Genomic DNA, 19,929 nt, shown 5'->3' on the forward strand with positions numbered 1-19,929 from the left:
TTGGGCTACAAGCAGGGAGGTTATTGCAGACATCTAGGTGTTAAATGTGCTCCATGCCCAGGGACTACTGCAATAACCCACAGGAATGAGTGTCTTTCACTTGGACAGCATCAGACCAGAGCTGAAGCCCCAGAGGAACTGAAATTGTGCTCTGGCCCCTTTTTCTCCCCACAATGAGATGAAGAGAAGCCACTCACGCTGCACACATCTTCGAGGTTTTGGTTAGGTTCAGTTCCTTACACGAAGTCAGCTGAGTGTGGTGGCCGCAATAGGAAACACCGAGCGCTGCTTGCACAGGGTTTGGGTTTCCTCTCTCTCTGCTCTGCTGGCTGGGTAATGCAATCTGCAGCTGAATCTACCACATAACTTGCTGTATGTTCTGTTGCTTCTGTGGGGGTCATTGCTAAGTTTCCACTTCCCTTTCTCCATTACTTTGTGTATCTGTGAAACAATGCCTGTTTTGTTTGATGTTTGCCATCAGAAATCCAGCAAGTCCTTTGAAATGTGCTCTCCTCTCTGGTACAGTAGTTCTCTTTAGGCACTCCATGGAAGGTGACCAGATGTGCAGGAATACCCCAGATGACAAATGCTGTCTTCATTTAGCAGACAGCAATTCATTCTCTGCTCAATACAGGAAAAGTGGTTTCACAGGGACATTTTAAACATTTGAGCTTTAACTTTTCTCTGCCCCCGTGAAACAAAAAGCTCCAACCACCCCAATTCCTTACTCTGTTGTGAGGAATAATGCTCACAAGCCACAATAAATAGGACTTTGCCACGTATGGTGCTGCTAAATGTACCCAGCCAAATCAGAGAAGACACAGGGACAAACCAACATCAGCACCAGCTAAGTATGAAATTCCAAATTAGATTTATTTCTGAAGTAGGGCACAGGTTAATAAGAGTGTGGGGAGCTGTTTAATTTCAGAGAAATAACAGCTTCCATGTCTAAAAGTGTATTTAATCCGTGTGACTGCCCGGGCAGCGTGGCAGCCATAGCAGCCCATGGCTGCAGGGTGTAAGGGCAGAGGGAAGAAGTGGGGACGTGGGTCTCCTCCAGCTCTGCAGGAGGTGCAGGGGGGCCTTCTGCTTCCCATGTGGCGGGCTGAGCTCACCTGCTGCTGTGGTGTCACCTGCTGCTGTGGTGTCACCGTCCGCAGCCCAGTGTCTGCACGTGTACCTGTCTGACTGGATGAGCAGGCTCAGGACCCCACCTGCTTTCTGTCTGGGATCACAGCCATGATTTATACCCCTCTGCCACATTCTGTCCTGTCCCTCCTCCTGCCTTCAGGGGTTATTTGTGGTTTGTCCTGAACACTGGGAGGTCAGAGGGGCCTCGCTTGTTTCCCTGCTAACAGGATCCAATGCAGGGAGCAGTATCAGATGCCAGTTCAGGGGACATTCTTCATGAACCTTCAGGGCTGGATTCTGCCTGTGAAAAGAGAGGTTTATTTCATCCTGTTGGTAAAATCAGCTGCTGAATTTCCTTCGGCTTGGCTGTAGTGCTCTACCAGAGCAGCCAAGGAAAGCCAGGAACACAGACTGGCTCCACCTGTACCCAACTTCCTCAGTCCTGTCCACCCTGGGGCAGCATCCTGACCCACTAACTGGTGTTTCTGAGGTTGAGCTCTGCTGGTTCCTGGTTCCACTCAGGTGATCTGCCCTCCCCTGCTCCCATCTCTCTCCTCCCCAGGCCACAAAAGGCCTGTGCCAGAGAGCTCTGAGGAATGAGGGGACAAGTGGACAGAGGATGGGAGGGAGAGAGAAAGCAAGCTTCCCCTGCTGTAAGGGGGGAAAGGAAGGAGGGAAAATAGCACAGATGATGGAGGAGAAATGCTACAGCTGTGTGAGCACAGGTTTTGCAGTACAGAGCCCCAGCTCCCCCCGTGCCATGGGGCTGGCAGTGAGACTGGGATGGCACCACCTGCAGAGAGCAGCAACCTGCACAGGATCCATTCTGCCTTTCTTTTCTGCCCTTACTTTTTAGAAAATCATCCATATTTTAAGGTATATAACCACACCACACAGTCACAGGGCAAAGGAAGGTTTCAGGTGTGCTATCTGGCACCCTACCACAATTTTACCCTGGAAATGTCTTTCTTTCCCCTGCATAACAGTTCTTGAACCAAAGGTAGGAGGAATTGACCCAGAACTGCCTCCCCATAAAGCTGTCATGTTAGCACAGCAGTGCTCAGAAATCATTTGCCCCCTGCTAGGTCCTTTTCCCTGGACTATGTATAAAATCAAGAAAAAAAGTGATCCAGGTATTTATTTGCCCTCCTGCCTTTCCCTGCATTTCCCTTGCCCCCTCTCAGTGTCTGGTCTGTGGGGTGGGCAGCTCTCAGGCTGGCAGAGGCACAGCAGCCTCAGGAGAAGGTCAGGCACCAGGAGCACACCACATTGCAGCTGCCTGTTTGGGTGCTGGCAGTGCTGGGAGCAAACACTGATTGCAGCTTATCAACTGCAGCGTCTCTCTCGCCTCGCTCAGCCCTCCCATGTGCATCATTTTCTGCAGGACCTGTCACCTGCCAGTGGTTTTTAGAGAATAGAACCAGGCCATTTCAGATGTGCTGGCAGCGCACCTAAAATGGTGCCAACAAATCCCTCCTATTAATTCTTGATTTAGGAACTAAAGGAAAAGGGAGAAGTTGCTGATGGACCTGTGGTACCCCTGGGAGGGAAAGTACAAATGCACCCATATTCAGATGAAGTAAGATGTCTGGAAAACAATCATGGACAGGAAAATGGTGTTCTGGAACTGTTAAACAGAGCTGGTCCACTATCACACATTGCTTTCAGGGAATTTAGTGGCTTATGAGTCACCAGGAACCAGCTCATGTCCAGCTCTACCTCTCTGGCTGGACATCTGGCCTGTGCTTTCATCTCCTACAGCGAGGGGAATGGAGCCCAAGGTTCCACACTGGTCCCAGCCACAGGCAGCAGACAAGAGGTACTGGCAGGGTGGAGTGTCAAGAGCACTTGGGTGTGAAGTGATAGCAGTGTAGCCTCACATTTCTCTTCACAGAGAAAAGCAAGGCACATCTTCCCAAGAATATTTCTGAAATTCACATTCTCTGAACCTCAGAGAAAAGAAAAACAATTCTTATCATTTGCTGTGCCTGTGTTTGTGCAAAAATAAAATGCAATATGGAGATTGTTTACCCAAAGTCATTGTGTTTTGTTTCCTTGGCCTATCAGGGCCAATTGTGTGTGTGCAGACTGTCAGTAGACAGTCACAAAATGAGTACTGTTGTGTGCTTAGCAAATTCAGTTTTAAATGTATAAAATAATATAGTATAAGAAATAATTAACTTTCTGATATCAATAGAGTCCTCCTCATCATTCCTACTTTGTTGGAGTCCTCTCAGCACAGTTATACAGCAGGATGCTCTGGGAGCAGATGTCCAACTGTGGTGAGCTAAATCTCTTTAGGAAAACTCCTAGAAGGAGATCTAGCACCTTGTTCTGGTTCCTTTCTTCAAGCTTAGTTTGCTTCAGTATTGTTGTGAGCACATTTGTGTTTTTAGGGCAACTGTCAGCTAAATTTGAAGTAGAAAATTATGTTCAGCAGGACGTGAAACGCTGTAATAAGCAGGTTACCTATTAACTTTGATATCTTTCTGTTTTACTTCACACTGTTGCCACAATTCAGATCTTGATTTCACAATATTTTGCAAAACTGACAAAACTACATTTTCATTGTGTGAGTAGCCATGGAGGAAGTAGAGGGGTTTGGGAGCTGGAGTTTCTGGGACACAAGCCTCTGGAAGCAGGGTAAAATTGCCAGCTTAGGACAGCAACTGAACAGATTTGCTAAAATAATGAAAAAAAGAAGGTTGGAAGGGACTCCAGGAGATGTTCTACTCAAGTTCCTCTGCTTCAGCTGCATCTATTTGAATCTCAATTGTGATATTCTTGAAAATGTCCAGATATGACAATTCCACTGTTCCCACAGGCCATTTATGGCAGCACCCACAAGAAAGGTAAAAAAAGCTCACTGCTAAAATGATTCCAAGGATAAATTAAGCAACTTAGGCTTTTACTTAAGGCTGCTGGTAAATTCAGGACACTTTACTTCATCTGTTACATCCTGGGCATCTTTTCAATCATAATCTTCAGTGCCCCAAGCAATAAAGAAGACACAGCTTGAGCTACTGTGCTGAGTTCCTGTGGCTTTGTGCCAGCTGAGGATCTGGCCTGTTTGTTTTTATAATGACAGCTCAGACTCTGGACCACAACTCTGCAACAGGAGGTTGGGCTTTGAGGGTGCTGTCTCCTGATGTCCTGCTGGCAGCACTCATCTCCTTCCAGGAAATGAACCCTTTGTTCCTGCTCAGACCTGGGTTCACCTCCCCACAGACATGGGGCAGAGCACACAGAAACACAAGGTTTGCAGAAGTGGGGGTCAGAGTACGCCCTGCAGGTTCTGCCCAGGGCTGTCTTCTCCCTCTGACTCATGGATTTTGCAACACAGGGAGATAGCAGGGCAGTGCTCCCTGGAATTTGGCTGCTCTGCTCTTTGCCTAGGTATCTGTTTGTTCAGGAGTTCCATCCATCAGCCAATTACCATCCAAATGCCCTGGCACGTCCTCACCCAGCTGGGCTGGCCTCTCCCTGCCTGGCCCCGGATGTTATTGAACACTGACATTGATTCACACTGAAGGTTGTTTCACTGGGTCGTGTAGGTGCCTTTGACACCAGAGTTCTGGAAGGCTCTTTCACCCTGGCAGGCTGAAAAGCTTGTATGTTCTTACACGTGTGCATGGCACCCAGGACTGGCAAAAGGATATATTTCCAATGAAAAGCAGCAAATTAAAGCAATGGCTGTGCTTTCTTTCAGCCTTCATTGTGCTGTCACGTCCCTTTTCTTCCCTATCAGCTTTTGTGCCACCAGGTTCTCTTCTGACCTCTTCTTCTTTCAGAAACTTTCTTCTCTAATTTTCTTTGCTCATGGTACTCCTCTGTTTGCTCATCCTTTCACACACCTGCCTTGCACAGCATCTTCAATACTTTCTGTATTGCATGCTTACAAGGGCCTGAACACGCAATTCAACAACAGAATGCCTCCCTTGTCTCATGCCTGACATTGACAATATCATTTCACACTTTCCATGATCTAAACTTTGAATTTCTTTATGCTTTTTTTGTCTTTCTTGGCCCTTGGCATGTTGTTCTCATCCTATTCATCCCTTGGAGTCTCTGTCTAACTTGGTTTGGGGCATTTATGAGCAGGCTTGTGACACTGTTTGCACATGCATGTACAATTTAGTGTCAGGAGAGAGAGTCTCAGACCTCTGTAATGACATTTGGGTCTGCAATTACATTATTAGACTGTTTTCTGGAATTATCTGTCTCCATGGTGGCTACAAATGCAGGAAGGAGGAGCCACCTCCCACACTACCCAGGAACAAATGCATATCTTCAGCAGGAAAGGATAAGCAACTTTGCCAAGCTCCACAGGCACTCTCCTCTCCCCACAGGGTTAGTCTGGAGTCCTGCCAAGGCAATGGTTAGACACAGGGTTTGGGAAATACTGTTACAGCTCAGAGATGCAGCACTAACCAGACACTCAACACTCAGAACATACTGTTCAGGGCTTGGGCCTCCACAGCCTTGCAAGCAAAGAAGACTCTCAAACCTTTCTGAAAACTCTCAAAATTCTTTCTTACAACTGTGTTTTTCTTGTCCATACTTTTTTCTTTGCAGTTTGATATATTTCATACCTAAAAATGGCAACAGAGAGGAAAAAAAAGTAGCCAACAAGGCCAATTAGTCTACCCAAAGTTCTGAAGGAAACCTCTATTTGATGTTGTACCTTTCTGTAAACAGGTACATTTTAGCTCAAGGGTTTTACTTGTTTAAGTATTCTGGGATTTGGGGAGATTTGAAAATAAGCTTACATAATTGGTTTATCCTATCAGTAATGTTGATAACTGCATACCTTTGTTGGCTGGCAGACTAAACTTTGAGTTGTCATACACTAAATTAAACTAACAATCAACAGAAAGTCAGATGAGATTAATCTTTTATTGTTGTTATTCAGCATGAATACTTAAATGTAACAAGAGCTAAAGGTAAAAAGCTCACCCTCTGCTTCGATTAAGACATTCAAATGCCTTTGTCTTTACCCTAACACAGGCCAGACAGAAAACTAAGTGAGGGCACTGCTCTCTAAGTGACAACCTTTATTTAAAATCCTTCTGATGTCTGCTCAAGATTAGGCATCATCCCTAGTATTTCAAACAGAAGCTCAGCATTTTTTATCATATGAGGTTACACTGCTACAGTCCTGTGAGGAGCATGGGACAGATCAGTCTAATAACTCTTTGAAGAAGCAAAGAACTGTCTTTGAATCCTGAAATAATGTGATTTTTGATAGCAGATTTTGAGAAAAATAAAAAAGGGCTTCATTCTGCTTAGAACATTAATCAGTGAATTCAAGAGGTGAAACTCTTCATAGTAGTAAAGCCAATATGAAAATCAAGCATTCAGTGGGTTCACAAATGGAAAGGAACTCAGCCTCTGCTTTACTGAGACAGGTACCCCTCTAAACTTCAACAAACAGGAAACATGTCCTAATTTACACAGCCTGACACTTACAAATTTTGGAGACCCAACTGTGAGTAAAAATGAGTATCTTTATCTGGATAGCACAAAGCCAAGATTAGGAAATTACACCCAAGATTCAGCAAAGTGTAGAAAACTTCCCATGCAATTCAAAGTTTTAATGATTTGTTGAATTTCTTTCCCATCTCTCAATTTCTTCTTCTCTTCTTCCTCTTTTTCTACTCTTCTTCTTCATTTTGCTTTTTAAAATTTATCATTTTATGATTGCACTGTGCCTGTACCGACTTGGTAAACCTACCCCTACTATTTACACATGCCCAACCTAAATAAAGCAAGAAACTCTTAAATTCCATAGAGATGTTTCATTTTCAAGCTGAGAGGCAGCAACATTTAATTACTAGCAGGCTAATCCTGCAATCATCACTCACCACAACCACTCAACACATGGAAGGGTGCTAAATTGATTCTAAATAGTACTGTGTAATGACTGACAAACATAAAAAACAAACAAACAAGAAAGCAAAGCTGTTCAGATAAGGGATACGTTCTGAAATGTGGTGGAAAAGCATCAATTAAGACTAAAATATCCACAATGGCAGGTAATTTAGATCTAGGTTGATTTCCAGGTATACCAGAATGTTTCTCCCAAATCTCACAGGCTGCTTACCACACCTATTAGTCACCTATGGATTTTTTTGTATGAGGTATTCCATGGCTGGGAGGGTAGCTGCACCAATTCATCAGTAAGATACTTTTCATGAGACCAACCACAGACTGGATTGGCACTGATGAAGCAGCTCTCCAGTTTCTTCCTGAAAGCAAGCAAAAGAGAGAGAACAGATATCATTTCAGGAGCTATAAATTCACCATTACCTATTTACATTCCATTTGCTATTGTGAAAAATAACTAGAAATAGTATTATTTGACATAAGGTATTGAAATTATTTGATCCTTTTACCTTAAGAAAAAAAGATTTTCAAAGATCAAGTAATTAATAGTTAAATGCAGTCACTCCCTACACACTGCATGCATTGCCTCTATTCATTAACTAATGAGATTCCTTTGGTGCCCTGCAAAAAAGGGTGACAGTTTGAATACATGAGATTAACTACTTAATTTTGCCTGTTTTCTAACACAATATTGTCCTGTGTAATATGCATTCCATATCTGGGCTTTTATGTCCAAATACAAAATCTGCTAAAATGTGTGGTTCAAAGGCCATAGCAACATCCTACCTAAATCAAGAGCATCAAAACATGGTGTGGGGCAGAAAGCCACAGAGGATTATTGTGTGTGATGGGATTTGAAGAATCAAGAAATAATCAGGACAACTACATTTGCTTTTGTCTTTGGTATCCATGAGACCTCCCTGTAGAAGAGACAGAGCACACAAGGGAACAAGGGTGACAGCTTCTGCAGTGATGACTTTTCACTGCTTTTTTTGTTCTAATACTCTAGTTCAGAAAGCACAATGGGCCACTGTGCTTTCCACCAACACATAATTAGCAATATCAGAGATCCCAGCCCTCCTTGTTAATTCAAAGCAGTGTCTGATCTTTTCTAGAGTGTGCCCAGTGCAACACGTGGTGAATTGTATGAGCACCCCACTCCAAGCAGATATTCTGAAAGGCACCCAGTTCTAAAAAACTATGACACATTCTCCCCCAAATCCTGCTTCAACTAGTCATTCAGAATTGTGCCTTATTTTAATGGTTACATTTTATGCTGTAAGTCATAACTCTCAAAGATTACTGAGGAGGATGCAGCCTATCTCAAATGAAGAGGACAAGGGGAGACTGTGCAGTGGCAACATGAACTGTTGCAATGTTCATTGCAGGCACAGGAGCAGAGAGACCTAACAGGCCCTGGAAACTTTTTGTATTCAGGGATACAACACAACTTGCCACAGATCTTTCTTATAAAAGCTGAAGCAATCCATCTTCATTTTCTATTGGTGGGCAGTCACTGTACATGACAAAAAGACCTTCATGAAACAAGCTGTGGACATGACATTTAGTCCAGATGTAACTTTTTCAGTCCTGATAAATGCACTAAACTGGGTCAGAAATTACTCATTCCTCTCCATAACATTGCTCCAAAGCATCTGACTGCAGACAACCGAGATCCTGATCTAGGATAATAAGGCAGGGGAGAGTATTCTAGGAAAGTTCCAACTGTACCTTTATGCTTACTGCCATTTTGCCAAGTTCAAACCCATTTCTCCTGCTCACTGGGCTATATCCCAAAGGACAATGTGGCATGCATCAAGAGACAGGCCCTGAAAGAAATGACAGGGGCACATGCACTTTGTCTAGTCAGTAACATGTACTAAATGTTTAAGGCAAAGTTGATGTTAATACCCACCCCTTGCTTAATAACTGAGAGTGATAACAGGGAATGACAGGATAAAAATGCTGCCCTCTGCCCTTCATTGCATCTAGACATGTATGAGAGTCACTCAGTACTTTAGGGTCTTTCCCTTAGCTGAGCCAAAAGCTAGTTTCTATTAATTTTAATAGTTTTAAACACAAATAGTGTTCAAGACAGAGCTGATTTGCAGAAAATTATCTTTTCTTATAACAAGATCCTGTAGGCCTTTCCAAACAAATGGATGGCTCCATTTGGCAACAACATCCTTAAGAATCCATTTACATTTTTAAATTAGTTTATTGTGATAGTTAATAGTTAATTATTAATAGTAGTTAGTTATTGTAGTTAACTTTAAAAAAAAAAAGAAGCCATTGATATAAAAATGGAGAGTGAACCAACACCATGACCATTTTAAGTTTCATGTTCCCTGAAAGAGTAGTAATTGCTGGCACAATCTGCTCATCCCCACTGACATCATCACAACCAGCTCAGATAAAGATGCTCCCTCTCCTTAGAGCAGCATTGGTATGGGCACTATAATGCTTAGAGAAATTTTAGTTTGGCAGCAGTTTGCCTTCTAGAGCAAGCAAAGGTTGTTGTGTACAAAACCCAGCAACCACAATGCCTTGGTTTCACTTTTGTTTCATGGCTGCAGCCCTGTGACTGTGAAGCTGCAGGATCAAAAGGCTCCATCTTGCTGTGATATAGAAGTCTCTGTAGACAAGCTTACAAAATAGGTCTCCCAGGTATATTTTCTGATTAAGAAGGGAAGAAAAGTGATGTATAGATGGGCTATTAATTTAACTGGATTGGCACAAATGTGCCACTTCAGAGGAATATACTCCTTTCGACCAGAAATTTAAATACCAGGGATTTTAAAGGTAGGTGTGTTCAACTCTGAAAAAATCCTTAGGTTGCATCAAAGGGAAAAGTGACAAAACAAAAAGGAGGCATTTGAATTTGGGCTTTTGAACATGTATAAATGAGATGTATGAAAGGGAGTAAGGACAAATAAGGAGCATCCAAATTTTGTGGGTGTTCAGGATGTTTTGGGAGACTTGGAGATTCCTGGTGGGCTGCAATCACATGCCAGTCCTTCAGCACTATGGATCACCTGCTGAATAGACCTGAACTTGTCAGGTCCAGTTTGAAATAAATGGAGTTCTGCATGCAAAAAGCCAGTCCTGTATCAGTCTATATCAGCAACTGGGGAAAAGGGAAGGAAAGAGGAACTTTTAGTGGTTTGATTTGATCTAATACATATTTTAAAAAAGCCCTTTTGTTTTCCAAAGAATTCTGCTCTACAACTAGACAACAATGGATTGTAAATTACTGGATGTAAAGACAATTTTTTGATATATTTATATTATACTGGCAATTTTTGCTGCTTTCATGAAACAAACAAACAAAAAATCATCCTTTTACTGACTTTTATACAGAATATTATCATATTCTGGCAGAACAAAGTACATCACCCGAAAAACTGTCTCACAGTGAGTGATGTCTTGTATCTCTGCCAATATTAGCTTTATGGACCAAGTAACAATATTATGTTAATAACTGCTGATTGCTATTTGTGTACCAGACTGTTCCAATACCATGGTGATGAGCATGCTGTTGGTGTCTGGAACAGATGGACAGAACACAAGAGATCTTTGCCTTGATTTCAAGACAAATAGGATTACCTGTTTCATTAATAATGCTACATGAAAGCACAGACAAAACCACAGTTCTGTCTCCATCTCCAGTAACTGACAGGAAGAAAAAGATATATGGCACACATTGGATGCCCAAAAAAATTTAACCTAACTTTAAGGGAGAGCAAACCTTTAAATCACTTGTAAAGCCAACACAGCTGCTTTATGCTGTTTAGAGTGGAAACAAAATTCACCATCTTATTGTCAGCAAAAAACTCCTTTGTAGCTCTCTGCAAAGGGGATACTTAAGGCTGGAGATGAGGCAATGGCCTGCATTCTGCCCAGCACCACTAATTCCCTATCTGCTGATTTAAACACCCCTTACAAAGAAGTCATTGCAACAGCTTCCTGCCATTTGAGAAGAAAACTGAAAGCACTGTGAGTGACACTTGCCATCAATGCTTTTATATGACAAAGAAAAAGGAAGAAAAGTACACTTCAATTCCATGATGATGTTTCTTAAGCCCTACCACCAGCACCAGATAGACACTTTATTCTGCACTCTCCTCTTCTTTCATAGAAATGAGGAAGAAAGACCAAGAGACAAAAGAAGGAGGACATCTTTTCACTGTAGGTTGTGCAATTCTGTTTAGAATGAAGCCTGTGATATTGGGGAAAAAGTGATCTTGCAACAATCTCATACACAGTAGAAGATATGATGCTGTGTACTATTGACAAACTGGCTTTGAATGACTGAAAAAGCAGTTATGTGGGGAAGAGAACTTGGACAGAGCATTGAGACCATAACAATAACAACTCCTTTCCTATCTCAGTGGAAATTGAAAAGAGGAAACTGGATACTATTTTCATAGAAGAGCTGCCAATTTCCTACTGATATCAGAAGCCAATCATGTTTGGAAAGGAAATTACCTATTCCTGCATGGCAAGGCTAGCAGATGCAGATGGCATGTGAACAAATTTCCCAATCACTTATCTGTCAAGGGCACAAAACTTAAAGTGCAAATGGTTTTATGGACAATCATTCAGTTCCTGCCAGGTCATCCACAGATTCTGGAAGCACTTAATTCAACTTGGCATCCAGAAAGGTTTGAAATAAAGCCACCCACAGAGGTGAGGTGTCACAGGAGCTGCCAGAGCAAGCACGACCCAGCTCACAGTTTGTGTCTCGGCACGAAAGGAGGAACAGCCATGAAAACTGCTGAAGGTCTGAGGAAATGAGATTTAGCAGCTTCTGCTGAACGTGTCAAGCAAGGCCAGCGCTGCTGTGCTCGCTGTGGCTGCTGGCCTCCAGGCATCAAAGCCTCACAGCTAAAAGGAGAAAACTTTCTGCAGTGCTTTTGCTCTTCATTCCCTTTTCACCTGCAAATAGCATCCATCTACATCTGTCCAACCTCACACTGCCACAAACACAAAGAGATTCTGACTGGGTCCCCTTCTCTTCTGAAATACAAAACTGGAGAAAATAACAGGAAATAACAGAGCAAAGATGGTTTCCAAGAAGCACAGAGCCAAATCAGCACTTTGTTCTGAGTGGGTAAATTAAAAATCTCCTCTGCTGCTCTGTGGAGCAGGGTGAAATATAGTAGAAACACTTATAGTGCTGCAGAGCTTTGCATTTGCAAATATTGACTGAATTTTCATTAGGTTCCAGTCACAAAAACAGGTTGGATAAGGTTGTTAGTGTTAATTTGAAAGCTAAGCAGTGATAGCTGCACATACAAAACTATCCCTTCCTTCTTGTGTGGGATGAGTTCCTCTCTCCTGAAATGGGTATCAAAGATGAAGAGAATAAATTATCTTCTGAGTTGCCTGTTTACTGCCTACTGACCATTTGGTGAGAGAAGCTGGCTGGCCTTTAGAGGGTGGTTCATTTTACTTTCTCAATTACTTCTGTTCTTTTCGATAAGAAAAATGAATAGAATATGTAATAAGAAAAGCAAAACTGTGTACAATACCATCTTTATTGTCTCAATAATTCAGTTTGTTCATTTTCATTAGGAAAAACCCAGAGTTTCCATGCTTTGGCACTAAAGTTTTAGTCTGGGTTCTAGAAGTTAAACTACATGCTCTTTCTTAACTTCACTGTGCTCACAGTTAACTTACAGATCCCCATTTAGCAGAGGTACAGCTAAATGACTACGAAAAATTGGTCTGGAGTGATGAGGTCATAATTCACGGCATGAAGTCATAGAGTAAAAAATCTCTATATTTGAAGCTGTGCCAGCTTCAAGGGGGAAAAAAAATGGGGCAAGGAGGAAAGAAAAAAGAAATTAAATGAATGATTGCCCTGTAGCCTTCAAATTTTCTCAGATATTCACCAGTAAAATCAGTGAAATATTCTTGGGCAACAGTTAATTTTTAAGTTGGTAATATTCAAAATACTACCCAAGGACCATTGAAAATAGCACTGGAAGATGTGGCCTGAGGTGCTGTGACTTACACTGAGCATGTTAAGAGGAAGACCACAGCTGCTTTGGGTATGTTCTCTGCTCTCAGGCACCAGTGTCACACTCCAGACAGTGTTTGTGGTTAAAACTTGTTTTCCATGACACAGACACTTCCAATATACAGCGTCAAAGAAAGGCTATCCAGCATAGGATGAATGTGTAGTAATACTTCTCATAAGCAGTCTCCCAGTCTCCAAATTCCACAACCATTTGTTCCTCCTGCAGCCAGGAACACATACCCATGTTTGCTCCCAAGGTCGCACAAACAAGCCCCTTCCCTTCACAGAATCAGTAGAACCAGTTTAGCTGCATAGTCTGATAAGTACAAAGATCACCTCAAACTACTTAGATTCAGGTGGTAGCAGTAGATGAATTGTTGGTATTAACAGAGAGAAGGCACTTGAGCTTCATGGTATCTAAAGGAGGCCTTGTACTGGAAGACAGCTCTTGTTTCCCATACCTACCCAGCACTCAGAGATGATACACAAGGGTCAGTTCTAACCTGCTGGCAAACACTACGTGCAGGAAAACAGCCTAAGGAGCCTGGAAAACCCCCCACTGCAGCCTTCCTTGGCTCTGGAGCTGACTCAGATGTTGGCTAGGGTCATGCAAGCACAGATCTGAGCAGTGCTAGTTTACAAGGCCAGGACTGCTCAGGCAGGAGTCACTCAAACCCCAGTCACACCACCTGTATCAGAGTGTTGTGAAAGTCATTTGGCAGGATTGACACCACCCTGAATTCCTTACAGAGGGAAACACTGCTCTCACTGCCTCAGTGACAGTCAATATTATAAACTGGGACTGTTGGAAGAAGGGCTCATGCCCTGCAAACTGATTGCCTATTAAAATGGGAAAAGTAAGGCCAAGAAGGCAGGAATTTAATGCAGAAGCCTGGTATCTCATAGAGTAATATAAGAAATAAAACAGAGTAATAGAAGAAATAAAAGCAGGGAATAGGAATTAACTTCCTCAGATTTAAGAAGTACTTCTCCCTGGATAGGAGCTGTGCTGTTAGACAACACATCCTAGGGTGCACTGTACATACAGTTCTTGTAGAAGCTTTATTACTTTCCAGAGCCATAAGTTACAGTTCGTTTAATTGAAATATTAGTCTGTTACAAGCCCTACTGAAGGGTACATTTTTACTGAGAATTTCAGTGAGGCAAAGGAGGTTTTTTGTCACACCTATCTGTACAGATTCTTCCATCCTAGTTATGTCAACAGATATTTTCTATTTGGTGAAAAAAGGTTTGCACTTGGCTAAGCACCTAGATAAAGCCCTTTTGTTTTCTGCAGTCAAGATGTATCTATTTTTAAGGCAATAACATAATCTACATGAAACCCACCTTTCCTTCTTACCAAGGGGATACATGGTATATATTCCCTGTGTAGAATAAATTTTCAGCTGGTGCTAGCAAACATGAGGTAGGTTATTCAAGCCCAGGCCTGGAGCTAAATGAAATTTTCAGAGACAGAGAGGACATGTGCACAGCTGTTTATTCTGAATAGTTCTTCTGATAGGTTCCTCTTTCCTTTTCCATTTAAGCTTTTGTGTTTTTTCCCTGGGAGAAAAGCACAGCTTGCCATTACTAGATATTTCAGCTACATGTTCTCAAATAGTCAAAGGAAAACTATTATTCAAGTCAACCAAAGCACTAGCAAAACAATGGGGTTCTTACCTACTGAGATGAAGATCAAAGATGAAGGTGTTGATAAGAATTACAGAAAATTGTCCTGGTTCACAAAACGTACCTATTAAATTTGACCTACATGTTCATGCAGATTGCTTTGTGCACCTGCTACTGGATTTTGTTTTCTCATTCATTCCCACTAGACAAATATATGTGATTTTGGAATGACTAGCAGGTTAAGCAAAATTAATCTTATCAGTAATATTGATGTAAGAAACAGTTGAAAAATGCAATCTACATATAGATATTGACCAACTCCTAGCATATTTTCACCTAATGAATAACCAACTTCCAAATAAATGCCAACAAAGTCCCTGCACAAGAGTTCAATATTGTAAATCTGTCCCTCAGTTCTCTATAAAACAGGCCTACAAGATGAAAGCAGGTTTAAGTTTAGAAAGCTGCTTCCATTTGCCCTTTCCATGTCCCAGTGAGGAAACCTTGCCAGTGCTGGAAATCACTAAATATAAAGGAAGTGCCTTCTCCAACTGTTCTGATTCCCTAAGGAAAAAAAAAGGCTTTGTCATCATATTTTGTGTGTGAGTGCCTATTCTGCTGTCTTCACTTCCTCTTAGAGTAACTTTTTAATCCAGTACTGATCTTCAACTAAATTTGAAAATGAATAAGAAGTTTCAAGACAAAAAAATCATCTCAAGTTTAGTGAAAGTAGGCAGCTAGCTGGAAAAAGAGGAGATCCAGATGGTGTCTCCAGCCATGGAAAAGAGTGTAGCAAAAGCCTCATTCTTACCAGGCATCAGAAAAACCATCTAAGACAAAGACCATAAAGGCCAGGGGGAGAACTTGCATGAAGCACAAATCCATTGGAAACCAGGCTTCAATGATTCCATTATTCATGGACTTCTTGCTCATTTCTTTTAGACTTTTCTGCCCCACACAAGGCTAGGGTTCCCCAAATACCTGTTCATGCCATTCACAGTCATAGTTCTGAGAACTACGCTCTCAGAATTGATCTCCTTAGTGCCTCAAACCACTAAATAGTTCTTCAAATACCTTTTCCACATATCTAGAGCTTTTCTCACCATAAGAAACCATTTTCACATGTGGCCCAATTTAAAATGTGACTCTGCTCTGGAACTGGTTTGTAAAAGCATATGAGTCAATGTTTTTCTTTCAGTTTCAGATATTCAAATCCCCAAATGGCAGTCACTCACCTTTTGTGCAGGCAGAAGTCCTGCCCATGATGCCATATGCTTGGGAACTACCAAAAGGGCTTCAGGCTATGTAGAGGTGGTTTCTTCTACATCTAGAAGTGCCAGTGGGTGAGATTAACTACCTCAGATGTTCCTGACCACTCTTCAGGGTGTTGACAGAAGAGCTCATGGCAGTACTGCTAACTCAGGTGAGGCAGAGCCAGCTGCCATACCTCAGACCAGGATTTTAAACTGATTAAAATGATACACCTCTGTGCTGAGTATGAATTAGAGAAAACCCATAAAAGCTTCTCCATGACAGACCAGTTTGTAACAGCTAGAAGCACCCATTTGGCTGTGGAGGGAAAACCACTTTTCTCTGCACAGCTGTGTCTGGAAAAAGACATCTGTCCATGTCCTAACCCAGCCAAGGCTGCAGCTACTGTTGTTCCAAGAAAGCAACAATCAGAAAGAGAACCCTTAAGACTCCAAAACTACCTACTCAAAAAAAGAGAAAACTATATTTCTCCAGCAACACAGACATTATAAGGCCCAAGTTTATTGCACTTCCTCATAGAACAAAATGCTTTTTGGCACATTTTCCAATCCCATAAATGCTGCAGAATGAAAATTAAATTAATGCACAGAACAAGTGTTATGACTCAGCCTTCAACCTAAAAGTAGTGATCAGTACTGATCATCTGTATCAAGCAAGTTTTGCACATTCTTTCACAGTTTCAGTGGCCAAACACACACAAAAAGGGAGGTGCTCATCTTGACTCCAAATAAATCTCAAATTTTTTGGTATTTTGGTATTCAAAATTTGGCATGTATCTCCTAAATTAACAAGTACCTTAATACTAGAAGACAGTAGTTGGCTCTCTTTCCTCCCCTCAGCCATCCACTTCCATAAATTGCTAGGAAGCTGGAAGACTGGAGTCCCCTGTTCCTCTTCCACATGAAGTGAAATGGCCAGTGGGGTTCCACATTATTAGTGTGGCATGTTGAGGGTTGGATTAGGCAGAGAATGATAACACAAGCCTTATTTCTTTAGGGAATCCAGCTCAAAGAATCATCCCCCACCCACTTCTTGTACTAAAAAGACAGCTATTAACTCCCTGATCTGCCTGCCTGTGACAGACAAAGGAAGGGAAGAGAAATATAACAAATGAACTGAGGAATAAATTACTTTTGGCAGTCAGATGGAGGAGAAGCCTCTGAGGAAATGTAATCACCACACCCTGCCACTTATTAAAGGATTGTGTGGAAGCCATGGCTGGGTAACTGCTTATGCAAACTTAAGGAAATATCTGCTTAATAAAAAGATTAAACAGAAGGTTCCTTGACAATGTCTGCTATGCCTAACAGGACTGGACTGTTACAGAAAACATGGTCTCTCATGGAGATCCATCCAGGCAATGGTGTCTGTGTGCAGCAGACAGATCTGTGCATGCACAGGTCAACTGCAGGATTCAAGCCACAGGGGAAAAAGAGGAAAATGCTATTTTTTGCCTGCAGACTGTGACAAAAAAAAACAAGCTCAGAAAATTAGTTCTGTTATGGATCAATACTTACATGCATGTGTGCTTTCAAGGCAGAGCAGAGTTGCAAGCTGTTCTATTTGAAGGATTTGTTGCTTAGCAAACTTTCAAATGAAGACTTTTCACATGGATCTGAAGGAAAAAATTGTAATTTGAAATTTGGCCCAATTTTTTTTTTTTTTAAATGTGGAGCTGTAGGGAAAAATCAATCAATACATACACAAAATTTACAAGTACAATTCCTACTATGAATATCCAGCAGAAATTAACAACACTGCAGAACTCTCTTGGTTACATTTTTTCCCAGTGAATGGTACTGTTCACATTCTTCAAAAAGATTAGAAGTGGGAGGTTGCATGGAGCTACTCTGATTCATTTAATCTTTTTTTGTCTTTTTCCAACTAAGCATTTTCACAGGGGAAAAACAATGATGTCATCAAGTTCCTCTGTCTGCTGAGACTGTGTAGTTGCAAGGGTTTCTGCTGATTTATGGATTAGAAAATTTCAGTGATATTGCTAATAAAAGTAAGTTACTTTGGCATTACTATGTGGTAGTTCATGAAGATAGAAGTACCTCATGACCTGCTTGTACACCACAGTTAGGGGATGAAGAATCACCCAGCATTCCAGGATACCAAAAAGGAGACCAGAAATAGGCACAATTTCCCTTTGAATAAATCAACTCCATATTTTATTAGTTATTCTTGTCTGCAACATAATTTTCCTAGTTAGAAGAAACAGATCCAGAGGAGAATGACACAGATTAAATTCTGCCTCTGCAGTGTGATGCAGTCTTTCCTGCTACAACTACTCATCCAAACGTTAAAAAAATCTAGGAAAACTCATAGCTTCACATTAAAAGTATTAAACTAATTAGCTACATTTTTAATTACCAAGCAAAAATGCCAAAGCTAGTTGTTGCCATCTTCACTATCCGGGATGCTTGCCGTAGTGATGTTTCAGAAAAAGGGCTGAGATGCTGAGCTGTTTGTGCCCAGCTCTGACTCCATTTGGATCTGAGCCTAACCAGGCAGAGACAGCACTGAGTTACTACTCAAGGCTGCCACCTCCTGTTTTAAATCTCCACTTCTTCACGGGCTGATTAATAATCTGATCAGGGTGTTCCTCCCAACACTGCCTTTGATTGTAAAGCTGATTCTGCATAGAAAGGATGTTTTCTCAAAAATAATTATAAACAAATATTTACATAAGTTACAGGAACTAGAAGTATGTCATATCCATCTTAGAGCAGCTATTGATTTCCAAAGCTATGAGCCCTAATGAAAATTATAAAAAAAAGATTATTTCCTCCTCAAGTAGCACTACGCTGCGTGTCACTGTTCAGCATCTCAGCAGACAGGCCTATCCATCTTATTATGCACATTAATCAATTGCCAGATAAAAATGCATTACTGACATCTGAAATGTGCTACTGCATTTATAAAGCATTGATTAAAGAGCGAAAGATTAAAGAGAGGAAGGCTGCATTTCCCCTCCAAGTATTAATACTAATTTAAAGTACAAGTGGCATCAAAACTGCCAAAGTGGAGAAATTAGAGGTCAGTCTTCCCCTTTGCACACTCCAGATATCTGACAGCTCTTTGCTTCTAATCAATTAGGAAACAACCTCACAGTCTTTTATTTGCATCTGAGACTTTCTCTTCATGAGCCTGGCTACTGGAATCTAAGTAAATGCATGTTCCTCTCTTACCATCTAGCCTGAGACATCAATATCTCCCTAATCAAGAAGCATAAAAATTCTCATTCAAAATTTTAAGTACATACAATATTCACCTGCAAAATAAAAAAAAACCACCACCCCCCCAAAAAAAACCAAACCAAAGCAAAAAAAAAAAAAAAAGAAAAAGAAACAAAACCAAAAAACAAACCAACCCCCCAAAATTCTGTATTTCCTTTCCTTCGTGTTTGTCTTATCTAATTTGAAATTCAGGGCAAATAATCTCTACAAAGTTGCTAGCTGAAAGTTTGTGATATTGAGTGTGACAAGGGAAGAGAGGTTTTCCCTATCTTAAGCTAGTGGTGCATCCACATATTTGAGCTATTTCCCCATTTTCATTCTCAATCTTAGTAACTTTTTGGACTTGGCCGGAAACAAAAGGCTTTAAAAATACCAACTCTTTTGAGAAAAAGTGAAAGGTGCAATTCAAACTCCCAGCAATAACAGATATTGAGAATTTGTATGCATTCTGGAAAAGCTACTTAATGAAAGACACTGCAGTTCACTCTGAAATGTCTCTCTCATTTAGTCAAACCCTTTAATACTCACAGAGTTGGGGCATCCACAGCTTCTCTGGGCAGCCTGTGCCAGTGTCTCATCACCTCTGACACAAAAAATGCCTTTCTTAGGCCCAATCTAAACCTGCCCTCTCTGTTTAAAACCATTTACCTTTGTTGTGTCACTGCAGCCCTTGGTAAAAAGTCTTCTGCCACTTTTCTTATAAAGCCCCTTCTAGTATTGAAAAGGCAAAATAAAGTCTCCCCA

This window comes from Melozone crissalis, unplaced genomic scaffold, assembly GCF_028551555.1.
Source record: "Melozone crissalis strain CALT ecotype California unplaced genomic scaffold, PUWL_Pcris_2 ptg000081l_1, whole genome shotgun sequence".
Lineage (NCBI taxonomy): Eukaryota > Metazoa > Chordata > Aves > Passeriformes > Passerellidae > Melozone > Melozone crissalis.